This window comes from Benincasa hispida, chromosome 7 (assembly GCF_027475165.1).
Source record: "Benincasa hispida cultivar pf3 chromosome 7, pf3_genome.v1.1, whole genome shotgun sequence".
Lineage (NCBI taxonomy): Eukaryota > Viridiplantae > Streptophyta > Magnoliopsida > Cucurbitales > Cucurbitaceae > Benincasa > Benincasa hispida.
Window position 1 is genome coordinate 28,733,334 of NC_143484.1, and position 13,681 is coordinate 28,747,014.

The 13,681-nt window shown below is 32.9% G+C and overlaps 1 pseudogene; it reads right to left on the reverse strand.

Moving 5' to 3' along the window:
- Positions 1-1,853: 1,853 nt before the first annotated feature.
- Positions 1,854-5,233, reverse strand: LOC150035086 (uncharacterized; annotated as a pseudogene).
- Between the last annotated feature and the right edge of the window lie 8,448 nt (positions 5,234-13,681).

Consider the following 13,681-nt stretch of genomic DNA (forward strand, 5'->3'; position numbering starts at 1 on the left):
AATTATAACATACATCACATGTATAAATAATTAAACACATACTGATATGGTTTTAGTTTTGGCATTTTCAAACAAACAAAGTGATAAGCTCCCGCGAAGCTTGTTGGATGCAAAGCTAGAGGTCCTTCTAGGATCCTTGCAAACACTCAAAAGAAAGCTACCTAGATCGAACTTAGAATCCATGATGGTCACTCTTAGATCCTAAGACGACTCACTCCAGAATTAACTTGATCAAGATTAATTCAATGAATTGATTTAAATATCAAATCTAAAGTAAGATTTGAAAGAAAAAGACAACACCAAAGGGTTGAATAAGCACAAGCTTTTTATTTTCAATAATATGAGTTTTGAAGAACATTACAAGCTATTTTATAGGCCAAATGATCGTGAATAGACCAAGAAACTCAAAAGTCATTCAAATACAATTAATTGTAAATTGTAGAAAATAACACCTAGAAACTTGAAACTTAATTGCATACTAAATTATAAGTCAAAATGCAAAACTAGGAATGTAAAAAGTCTTCAAATTGCCTTAAATATCCCCTTTAGAAGGCGGCAAAGTAGTTATGCACGTTTTACAAGGTTTGACATCACATTTCCCTATGCAGTGCACACTTGACAGCATTGTCTTCACAAAATCTGCACACTTTTCTTGACCACTGTGTCATCTTCCAAACTATAGGAATTTTCTCGTACCATCTTCATGCCATTCTCTTCTTGATTCATTGAACTAACATTATATAAAACTTTGGTCTCAAAATTATTTTTCGGTTCTTGTGAATTTGCTAGGTTTTGAAGATGTAGTGTGAATGCCTCTTGAATCTTCTTTGCCTTGCTCCTTGTAATTGGTCCTTTAGGTACATGCAATGGTTCAACGGTTGAATTCACATCATCTCCCCTTTCTTTAAAAGGATTTATCCTCAAATTAATATCTTCATTCCCTACATCAAAAGGAGTCAAATTAGCCACATTGAAAGTAGAACTTACATTGTACTCACCTCGAAGATCCAATTTGTAGGCATTATCATCGATTCGCTCTATCACTTGAAATGGACCATCTCCTCTTGGTTGAATTTTAGACACCCATTGATCTAGAAACCTTTCTTTTTGTAGATGAACCCAAACCCAATCACCGGGTTTAAAATCATTTTCTTTCTCCCTTTGTTCTTGCTATTGACAAGCTTTTGATTATTCTTTTCAATCCTTTCTTTGACTTCTTTATGCAATTTTTTTTTATGTATTCTTCTCTTGAAACATCTGCATCACTAGTAAACATATTAGGTGGCAAGGGTGACAAATCTAACAGAGTTAATGGATTAAAGCCATACACAACCTCAAAAGGTGAACAATGAGTGGTGCTATGTATTGCTCTATTGTAAGCAAACTCTACAAAAGGTAGAGTATCCTCCCAAGACTTGAGATTTTTAGACATTAATGACCTAAGCAAAGTTCCTAATGTTCTATTAACCACCTCAGTTTGCCCATTGGTTTGTGGGTGACAAGTTGTTGAAAACAAAAGCTTAGTTCTCAATTTACCCCACAAAACTTTCCAAAAATGACTTAAAAATTTTGCATCTCTATCACTAACAATGGTCTTAGGAATTCCATGCAATCTAACCACTTCCCTAATGAAAAGATTAGCTACGTTAGTAGCATCATCTATTTTATTACATGGTATGAAATGTGCCATTTTACTAAACCTATCAACTACCACAAAAATGCTATCATGATGTCTCCTAGTCTTTGGTAATCCTAAAACAAAATCCATGCTAATGTCAACCCAAGGTTCACTAGAAACATCTAAAGGTGTGTAAAGACCATGTGGTTGTATCTTAGACTTAGCCTCCTTACATTTATAGTTTGCACACTTTATGCACATCCTTTCTCATTTTCAACCAATAAAAATGTTCAGCCAACATGTTATATGTTTTAAATTTCCCAAAATGGCCCATTAATTCTCCCCCATGAGCTTCCTTCACAAGCAACTCTCGAATGGAATACTTAGGAATAGAAAGTTTTCCTTTCCTAAAAAGAATTTCATCAAACACAATATAATCATTCACGTTTTTCCCTTCTAAACATTGAATATACATGAAATTAAGATGTCTATATTTTGTACAAATCAATCATGTGTTTAAAACCAAGAATTTTTTGCACTAAGGGAAGAAAACAATGCATACCTTCTTGATAATGCATCAACCACCACATTATCCTTACCTTTCTTGTAATGAATGACATATAGAAATGTCTCAATGAACTCTACCCATTTAGCATGCCTTTTGTTCAACTTTTTTTTGGCTTTTAAGGTGCTTTAAACTTTCATGATCTGTATGGATGACAAACTCTTTTGGCCACAAGTAATGTTGCCAAACTTGCAAAGCCCTTACAAGTGCATGTAATTCCTTATCATATGTGGGGTAGCTAAGTTGTGCTCCATTTAACTTCTCACTAAAGAACATAATTGGCCTCTTTTCTTGCATCAAAACAGCTCTAATCCCTATCCCACTTGCATCACATTCAATTTCAAAAGATTGGTCAAAGTTAGGTAAAGCAAGACAATGTGCATTAGTCAATTTATCCTTCAATTCATTGAATGCATTTTCTTGCTTTTCTTTCCATTCAAATTTCACATTCTTTTTAATAAGTTCATTCAATGGTGAGGCTATGCTACTGAAATCTTTAATAAACCTTCTATAAAAACTAGCCAAACCATGAAAAGATCTCACCTCGGTTGCATTGGTGGGTGTTGGCCACTCTCGAATAGCTTTGACCTTTTCTTCATCAACTTTCACCCCATCCTTTCCAACAATGAATCCTAAGAAATTGACTTGGTCTAGACAAAAACTATACTTTTTGAAATTGACATAAAGCTTTTCTTCTCTAAGTTTAAGCAAAATTGTCTTGACATGTAACATATGTTCATTCAAATTTTTAGAGTAAACAAGAATATCATCAAAGTATACCAGAATAAATTTTCCAATGTATTCTCTCAAAACATGATTCATTAGCCTCATAAAAGTACTTGGTGCATTGGTAAGACCAAATGACATAACAAGCCACTCATAAAGGCCAAATTTTGTTTTGAAAGCTGTTTTTCACTCATCTCTCACATGCATTCAAATTGGATGGTAACCACTTTTAAGATCAATTTTTGAAAACAAGTTTGCACCATTTAATTCATCTAGCATGTCATCTAATCTAGGAATAGGATGTCGATACTTTACCATTATTTTGTTGATGGCTCGACAATCAACACACATCCTCCATGTTCCATTTTTCTTGGGCACTAAAATGATTGGAACTGAACAAGGACTCATGCTTTCTCGAACATAACCTTTATCCATGAGTTCTTCCACTTGCCTTTGAATTTCCTTGGTCTCGATTGGATTGGTCTTGTAGGCTGCCATATTTGGAAGCATTGCCCCGGGTATGAAGTCAATTTTCTGCTCAATTCCTCTTAAAGGAGGTAGACCCATAGATGCATCTTCATATGGAAACATGTCATTAAATTCCTGCAAAAGAGATTTTAAAGCACTAAGCAAACCATCACTAGAGTTAGGTTCATTTACTAAACACATTCCTTTGCACATAAGTACAAAGTTTGGTGCTTCGAATGAAAACATATTCTTTTCCCCGTTTCTCATAACCAAACTCACACTCTTTCTTTTTTTCCTCAAAATCACTCTTTTTTCTCTCTTGGTTTTCACTCACCTTTTGCCCCTCAGTTTTCTTCCTTTTTTTGTTCTTCTCCTTTAACTTACTTTCTTCTCTCCTCTCTTGATCCTCAAATTCTTTTCTTTTCTTTTCTAATTTCACTTGATCGCATTGTATTTCATATGGAGATAATGGAAGCAAAGTAAACTTCTTCCCATTCAAAGTAAATGTGTACTTGTTCAACACACCATCATATGTGACTTTTCTATCATATTGCCAAAGTTGACCCAATAACATATCACCCACATGCATAGGTACTACATCGCAAAGAACCTTACCCTTATATCTTTCCAAAGTAAAAGAAATAAGAACTTGGGAGTTTACCTTCAATTCTCCTTTTTTTTGTTAATCATTGAAGTTTATATGGTTTTGGATGTGGATGAGTAGTGAGCTGGAGTCTTTTTACAAGAAAACTACTTACTACATTTGTGCAACTTCCACTATCAATCACCAAGCTACATGGGATTCCTTCAAGCAAGCACCTTGTGTGAAATAAGTTCTCCCTTTGATCTTCAACTTTCTCCTCCTTGATCTACACATTAAGTACTCTTCTTGTAACTAAGGATATGGAGTTACCTTTTTCAATGTACTCATCATCAAAGGCTTTGGATTCTTCCTCAAGGCTACCACCTCCTTGTTCATCACATTCATCTTCTGAATCAATAATTCCATTTCTTATGACCATGACTTCTTTATTGACACAATCTTTGCTCATGTGCCCAAATCCTTTGCACTTCCAACATTGAATGGAACTAGATTTCTCTCTTTCCCCCTTTGAAGCTTCATTCTTTTTAGTATAGGTGCTCCCGGCTTCCACTCTTTTAGGAGCCACAAACTTCCCTTTTGCTTCACCACTATTCACAAAACCATCCTTGTTCCAAAGATTAGAATTTGAAAAAGTATTAGCTTTAGAATTATACCTCTTGAAATGTTCCTTTTCTTCTCTCAATTGTTTTTCAATTTTGATTTCATAATGATACATATCTTCCAAGTATAGTTGTGGATATCTATCAACGATATGACCAATTTCTCAATTTAAACCTCCAAGGAATCTAGACATGGTGTCTTCTTCTTCTTCTCGAATATTTGCTCTTTCTATCAAAGTTTCTATCTTTTGATAATATTCAACTACACTTTTTGTTCCATGCCTCAAAACTTGCAATTTAGTTTTCAAATCTCTTTCATAATGTTTTGGAACATACCTCTTTCTCATGGCTTCTTTAAGTTCTTCCCAAGTTTCAATGGGATCCTCCTCTTTCCTCCTTCTCTCGGATTTGAGATGTTGATACCAATTTTCCGCACGGTTAGTGAATTCGGCAACGGCAAGTCTCATCTTCTTATTCTCACTGAAGGTGTTGCAATCAAACACATGTTCTATCTTCCTTTTCAATTCCAAGTATGCCTCCACATCCAACGTTCCACAAAATGGTGGAATTTTGAGCTTGACTCCACTATCTCTATCTTCATAGATTCTTTCTCCTCGTCTAGGGTGCATATTATTTCTTCCTCTTCCTCTCATGTTTCCTCTTCCTCCAATTTTTCTTTCTTGTTCAACTAAGTCAATTACTCCCTCATCTTCTTGTAAAACTCTTTGTTGTTGTGCCCTTCTTTCTTGCCTATCTTCCCTCATCATTTCCATCATGCCTTGAATGACTTGAAGAATAGCCATATTAGTATCTTGTACTTATGGTGCTCCTTCACCTTGTGACATTTTAAAGTTAGTAATAAAAGGATCTCACCACAATTCTCACCAATTTCACTCAAGAACACTCGTGTTTATCACTCAAGGGTAGACTTTTGTACTAGGTCAAAGATGTAAGGGTTGACTTATATTTTTGGTGCAATCTCACTAAACGTTTGACAAAAAACCAATTCAAAATTATCAACTCTCACAAATTAAGACGAGAGTAACTAAACTTAGGCTAAAAATAAAACAAATCTGATTTTTTTTTTTCTCAAATGAATGACAAGAAACTTTCATGTGCTTTGGATCTTTCTTTTCCTTTTTTTTTTTGTTGCTACTTTTTTTTCTTTTTTTTCCTGACTTTTTTTCCTTGCTAACTTTTTTTTAAATTTTATTTTATTTTTAATGATTCAAGAGTTGATTTGAAGAAGTTTTCAAGACAAGTTGTAGTATGTCTTTCTACAAGATGTAAACAATTGCTATGGAGAAAAAAAAATGAAATAAAATAAATTGAAATAAAGTAAAGATAACACCTCCAAAGTTGGCCAAGAAAGATGAACAAATATTCTGATACCAAATGATAAAAGCCTGCGATGCTTGTTGGATGCAAAGTTAGAGGTCCTTCTAGGATCTTTGCAAACACTCACAAAGAAAGCTACTTAGATCGAACATAGAATCTATGATGGTCAATCTTAGATCCTAAGACAACTCAATCCAAAATTAGCTTGATCAAGACTAATCCGATGAATTGATTTAAATATCAAATCTAAAGCAAGATTTGAAAGAAAAAGACAACACCAAAGGGTTAAATAAGCACAAGCTTTTTACATCGATAATCTGAGTTTTGAAGAACATTACAAGCCATTTTATAGGCCAAATGATCGTGGATAAACCAAGAAACTCAAAAGTCATTCAAATATAATTAATTGCAAATTGTAGAAAATAACACCAAGAAAATTGAAACTTAATTGCATACTAAATTATAAGTCAAAATGCAAAACTAGGAATGTAGAAAGTCTTCAAATTACCTTAAATATCTCCTTTAGAAGGTGGCAAAGTAGTTATGCACGTTTGACAAGGTTTGACATCACATTTCCCCATGTAGTGCACATTTGACAGCATTTTCTTCACAAAATCTGCACACTTTTTTTTACCACCGTGTCATCTTCCAAACTATAGGACTTTTCCCATGCCATCTTCATGCCATTCTCTTCTTGACTCATTGAACTAACATTATATAAAACTTTGGTCTCAAAATTATTTGTCAGTTCTTGTGAATTTACTAGTTTTGAAGATGTAGTGTGAATACCTCTTGAATCTTCTTTGCTTGCTTCTTGTAATTGGTCCTTTAGGTACATGCAATGGTTCAATGGTTGAATTCACATCACAAAGGCCTAATTATTACAAAATTCAGCAAGAACTAGCTCCAAAATGCTTCTGGACCACTAGAACGACCCCAACTCGGACCTAAACTGCTTGAACTAGACCTAAACCACTTAAACCGGACTAGAATTACCTGAACCGAACCAGCCAAAAATCATTTGAGGCTGAACCGGATAGGACCTGAGGCAAATCGGTCGAACCGGCCACTCTCAATAGCTCTTGCTCGTTGCTTGGTTCAATCTCGTTTCTCGCTCGTCACTCGATTCAATCTCCCTGCTCGCTAGCTCTAGTGACGCTTCTCGCTATCTTCTGTGTCACTCCCACTCGGCAATATCAATAGCGTTGCAATGTTCAAGGGCAACATTGGATAGAAGCTCAGCATCAGAATTCTGCAGCTCGACCTTCTTCACTTTTTTCTTCAATTACATCTTAATTTTAACTTTAATGACTCCAAATTAATTACAGACTCTTAGGCACACATAGAAGTTCATCAATCAAGAGCCAATTACAAATTTAAAAAAGGAATCAAAGAGAATTTTAATGTCAAATCTCAGAAAACCATATCAGCACAATTTTCATATATCTAATGAAAAAACACCCACCAAGCCAAAATTAAAACAAATTGAATGCTTAAATAATGCTCTGATACCAATTGTTAGAGTTAGAAAATATGCGGCGGAAGAAAACAGATCATTAAGGATTCTAATTCATTAATTTTGGCTTTGAATTAAGCATGTTCATCAACTAACAAGAGGGTTTCATGACATGCCTTTGAAGAAACACTTGAATCTTGAATCTCAGCTACAATCTCCTTGAAATCAGCTCGTGAACCACCTCAAGGCCTTCCGTACTATCCTCTTGATATCTTGGATTAAGTTGTGGGACTCAAAATAAGTTTGAATTGAGAGAACAAGGAGGAGAGGTTATGGTTTTTCCAGCTCAAAACCTATGTTCAACCTTTGAAGTTTTTCAGCTTATTCCACCCAAATGCATGCTCAATTCCACTGAGATTCTTCAGTATATATTGCATGATAATCATGCAAGAACAATTGCTACATGAATTGCACCTTCTATTTGAAAATTTGAGCTCTGTGAGTTATTTGAATAGAAAGTTTCCATTTTCCATTTCTTTTCAATTTTGATTTTCTAATTGATTTCTAAAATCAATTTTTATTTTCAAAATGAAATCTTTATTAATTTTACAAAATTGATTCAATAATTAATTTTCTAATAAAATGAATAATAAATAATTAAATAAATAATTTAATTAATTTTAATTAATTCAATATCAAATATCAAATTAATTTAACACTAATTCTACCTTCATGAATTTAATATTTAAATCATATTTAAATATTAATTGATTTTTCAAAATTAATTAATATTAATTGATATTTAAATATAATATTTAACAAAATTAATTCAATAATTAATTCCCTGAAAGCAGGTAGGAGTGAATTCCATCTTGCACCCTATGTCTCTAGCTATCTACCCGGTCTTACCCCTAAAATGGAGGTTTATTGAGCCGGCGCTGTTGAGCCAACCCTCGCCTATGAAAATCCAAGGATAATCCCGAATATACAGGAGTTCATAGTTAGTTCAGGATTCAGGTTAAGTTACCTAGGTCATCGCTTTGTAATAGTCAGTCTTAAACAGTAAACAGTATTATAAAGTAAAAGTGACTAATTTCGTGGTCCGATCTTGTGCAGACTCATTGCGCAGGACGTCCCCACTCCTCATGTCATTACATGTACAAATCAGGATCACTTCGTCTGTAGTATTTTACAACTCTTTGTAATAACTACAGAGTGGGCCGCATTCAACAATGTTACCAGAATAAGGCACCTAACCTTATTTATATACTATAGACCATTTTGACTATTTACTCGAACCTTATCCACTTTTATGTCTCAATATAAAGTTCAAGTACTCATGTAATAATCATGGATTTTTTAGTTTATTGGATTTATTTCTAAAATAAATTAAGCAATTCATATATTCAATAAAAACTTATTGAATTTTCAGAATAAGCTTATTGTTTACAAACCACGAGTTTTAGGACATAAAACTCAACATCTTATCCATTTATGGAGTTAGTGTAAAATTTCATGCAAAATGTCATCTATAGGGGGACTCAAGCAAAAGTGCCTCAAGGCCGAGCATGAAACTTTAGAACTAACCAATGAAGGAGAATGTGGGATGTGTTGATGCACATCTCTCTCCCATTTACGATAAACACTCTCTCCATTCATCTTGTTATTGTCTATGTTAAATGTCATTCGTAGGGGGACACAAGCAAAGGTGTCTCGAGGCCGAGCATAGATCTTATGGTGTGAACTATTTAGAGAATAACGTGAAAAGAAATTGAAGTATTATATACGTCATTTTCCTCCCACTAAGTGTTTTTAACCAAAGGTTAGAAAAATTCGACTAATAATTTTTACTAAATGATTGTTAAAATTTTTCCAATATAACTCTTATATTGAATAGTTTAACAATAATTATTCTTGTCTATTAAACACTTTAATAAATCTTAATCATTTATTACATGCTTATACCATGTTTATCTAATTCACATTCTAGGTCGGTTCCCAGGTAGAGGTGTTCCGTTTCCATCAGCTTAAATACCCCAACCTAGACTTAACCTTCCTAAGACAAATGTCCCTTATAGATAACTATGTTATAAATTTAATTTTAGATAACTATGTTATAAATTTAATTTTTTATTTACTCCAATTTAATCCTATTAAAAGGGAATTAAAAGATTAAACCTATTTCTAATCTCATTAGAAATATTGTTAACATAGGTCTATGTGAAATCAATGTAAACCATTTAAAATTAATTTAACCTATATTTGCATGCAACTCTTGATTATAGTTTTAATTCTAATTTCACTAACTTATAACAATTATAAAGTTTAATGAAATAATTAAAACCTATACATGCATCTCATGACATACTTTAAAAATATAGCAACTATATTTTTCTTATGTGGTGTCATACTTCATGCATCTCCATTTTCATTACATTAAATATAACACTTATATAATAAAGTAATGAAAATATACATAACATACATCAATCATCCAAACTATATATTATAACAATTATAATATAAATGATGCATGGACATGTTATAAATGCATGCAATCATATAATATAACAATTATATTAAATATGATGCATGGTCATGTTGAATTAAATCATGCAACTATATAATATAACATTTATAATAAAATGATGCACGAAATAATGTTTAACCTATGGTGGAATTTTTATACTATATGGCATCCATTATGCAATATAATAAATAAGCTATACATCACATGTATAATAAATATAAAAGCAACATTGGACCAAAATTGGCATCTTAAATATTAATTGAATTGATATAACACTTATATTAATTTAATTAATGAAAAATAAATAAATAATTAATTATTACTACAAATTAATAATTATATAAATATGTAAAAAAGAAAAACTGTCTTAAGGTAAGCTCGAAACCACGATTTGGAACTGCAACTTGACATAAACCACGTTTGGAGTGTCACGACGCTCTGGGCCAGCATCGTTATGCTGGCTTTTCACTTGTCATAGCGTAGACCTATGCTGCCTTTTCCCTTGCTAAAGCGTAGCGTTACGTTGTATGTAGTGTTACTACACTCCGCATCAGTGCCACAATGTTGATGCTAAGCATAGCTATGCTGGGCATTCTACTTTATAGCATAATCCACAACATAATTATGTTGTGCATTACGCTCGAAGGTAGAAAGTTTCCTCAGCTTCGATCCTTCATCTGAATTGTCCAATTCTTGCTCCAAAAACCTCCAAATTAAAGCTAGAACCATATCATGGGTGACATGGACAATTACATACTAAATTGCAAAAATGAAAACACTCAAAAATACATCGGGCCCTTACAAATGGACTTATTAAAGTAATAAACAACTATGCCAATTTCGAAACATCCAAGCGCAAACCATCAACATTCAAAATGCATGACATACACCCACCAAAAAATTTGAATTGATGTACAAAAACGAAAATCAGAGACACAACTTGGCTCTGAACCAATTGAAGGGTTTGGAATACCCCGAAGTGGAAGCAAACGAATGCTTAGTGTCTCATTTTATTTTATAGAACATGAAATTACAAAGTAATGGAAACATTATAAACATTCTACAGCAAACATGCTTTTATGGGTGAATTTATAGAGAGGATAAAGGATTGACAAACTCACCCTTGAAGAACATTTCTCCTTTGCTTTTTCTCTTCATCGCAAGTACGATCACGAACTGACTTCTTCAACCAAACTCGAACACTGAAAAGACATCAACCCAACAAATGTTGGTCTAAATTGAACACCACCATAAGGAGTCTAAGTTGTTTTCAAGGATGAGAATTAATAGAGAGGTGTGAGCTTCTATTGATTAATTTTGAAAAAGAGAGGAGATTAGTCTAAGAGAATTTTCATAGGTTTTTTGCACATAAAGAACTGAGAAAGCCTGAAAATGATGAAGATGCTAAACAATGTTCTTAAGTCTGAGAGATTAAAGAGGGGTTTGAGGGAGTTATTAAAAAATAACTCCCTCCCCCTTTTTAAAAAATAAATTCAAAATTCAAAATTTTGAATTTCTAATAATATATATATATATTATAATAACTAACTTAATATATATATATAGATAGATAGATATATTGAACTATATGTTATATCACATATAATATAACCTATAGTTTATTAATCTCTCATATAACCTATAGTATTAATATGAATCATATTCATATTAATTTTAACTATAGGTTAACTTATAGTTTTTATATGAATCACATTCATATAATTAATATTTGAAACATATTCAAATATTTATTTTTCTCAATAAAACTTTACATTATAATGTATCATATACATTATATTAGTTATATCTTATAATGTATTATAATGTATCATATACATTATATTAATCAAATTAAACTTTACATTATAATGTATCATATACATTATATTAATCAAATTAACCTAAAATTAATTTGATTCTCATCAATCCTTATTGAGCTAACAAGAGGATCATTGGACCTATAAGTTGAAGCTACAATGATATTTGATTAATTAATTAAACTCTTTAATTAAATTAATCATCTTTCATTAACTGTCGATTGATCCACTAAAAACCAATAGCTGCACTCTTTGCACTATAGATATATTTTTGTGTCCATTGGATATAACTAATCAACAGTGTATTAACCCTTCACAACACAAATTGCTCGTAAGTATTGCTAGGTCAAAAGTATCGTTCTATCTCTGTAGTTACATCAAACTTCTTAAGTACCAGTGATCCCTCTAATGAACAATTAGTTATAGTTCTACTATAACTGAACCTCTCTCGGGCAAGGAGAGGGTGTGGCGCCACATTGTTCAAGCCTGGGAATCAGCCCTTAAGGGAGTAGTTTATCTGCTTACCCTAAGAATAGGGAATGCGTGAATTACTTCTTTTGTAGTTGTGTTCCCAACTCTTCAATCAGACGGATCCTCAAAATGGTAAGCATATTAAGTCGATGAATCTGGCCACTCTCACCATGTAGATCAAAGGATCGTCTATATAGGCAAGAGTTCATAACTCACTCAGGATTCAGGTCAAGTCATTTATGGTCATCTTGGTGAAATGTAAGTCTCTTCTAGCAATAATGTTATAAAGAGAGACTATTCATTTTGTGGTATGGTCTTATACAAACTCTTTGTATAGGATACCCCTACTCACATGTCTCCACATGAATGCTCAGAATCAGATCATTTATAGCACTTTACAACAATTATAACAACTACAAAGCATGTCGTATTCGTAGTATCACCTGGATAAGGTACTTGACCTTATCCATCTACTACAAACCGTTTAGGTTATTACTTAAACATGATCCACTTGTATGTCTCCACACATGTTTAGGTCACATCTAATAACCTTGGATCTTAGTTTATTAGTTTTTTGGTTGATGCAACTAAATATCAAATAAATAACAACTTATTTTATTAGATAAATAATATATTTATACAAATACGATTTACAAACTACAAGATCACGAGATGGCATCAACCCCAATCTACTATTAATAGGGCTACTATAGATTGTAGGGTAGTTTTCCAACTAATTAGGTTAGATCCAAATACGAATACATAGCATGATAATGATCTCCTCTTGTCTATATCCCTTGCAAAATCTGAGTCTACGTAGCTATAGAGTTCTAATTCTGATTTATCTGATCTATGATAGGTTAGTTTAGCTTCTTTAGACCAGTTTAGATATCTTAGTATCCACTTTGTGGCTTCCTAGTGTCTTTTTCTAGGATTAGACATGTATTTGCTTAGAAGACTAGTTGAATAGGATAGGTCCAGTCTTGTTAAGACCATTAGGTACATCAAATTTCCCACGGCTTCATTGTAGGATAATTTTCTCCATTTGTTGTTTATGTTCTAAGTCAAAGTCACTAGGGAAATTAGATGACGAGAGTTTAAAATGCTGAGGAATAGGAATAGTGACTGGACTAGCTTCACTTAGATTGAATCTTTTGATCAATTTTTCACAGTAAGTTATCTGATTTATGTTTAGAATAGATTGATCCATGTCTCTTGTAATATCAATACCAAAGATCTTTTTTGACTCACTCAAGTCCTTCATGTTAAATTCTTTACTGAAAAGACTTTTGACTGGAGATTGATCAGCCTTAGAGCTCCCTGCAAGGAGCATATCATCAACTCATAATAACAAGTATACCTCTCCTTTATAGGTGGTGGAGTTCACATAGGCACACATATCATGAGAGCTTCTTTGAAAACCCAAGTTAGCTATGTAGTCATTGAATCTCTTATACCAGCATCTAGCATCTAGGTGACTGTTTAAGGC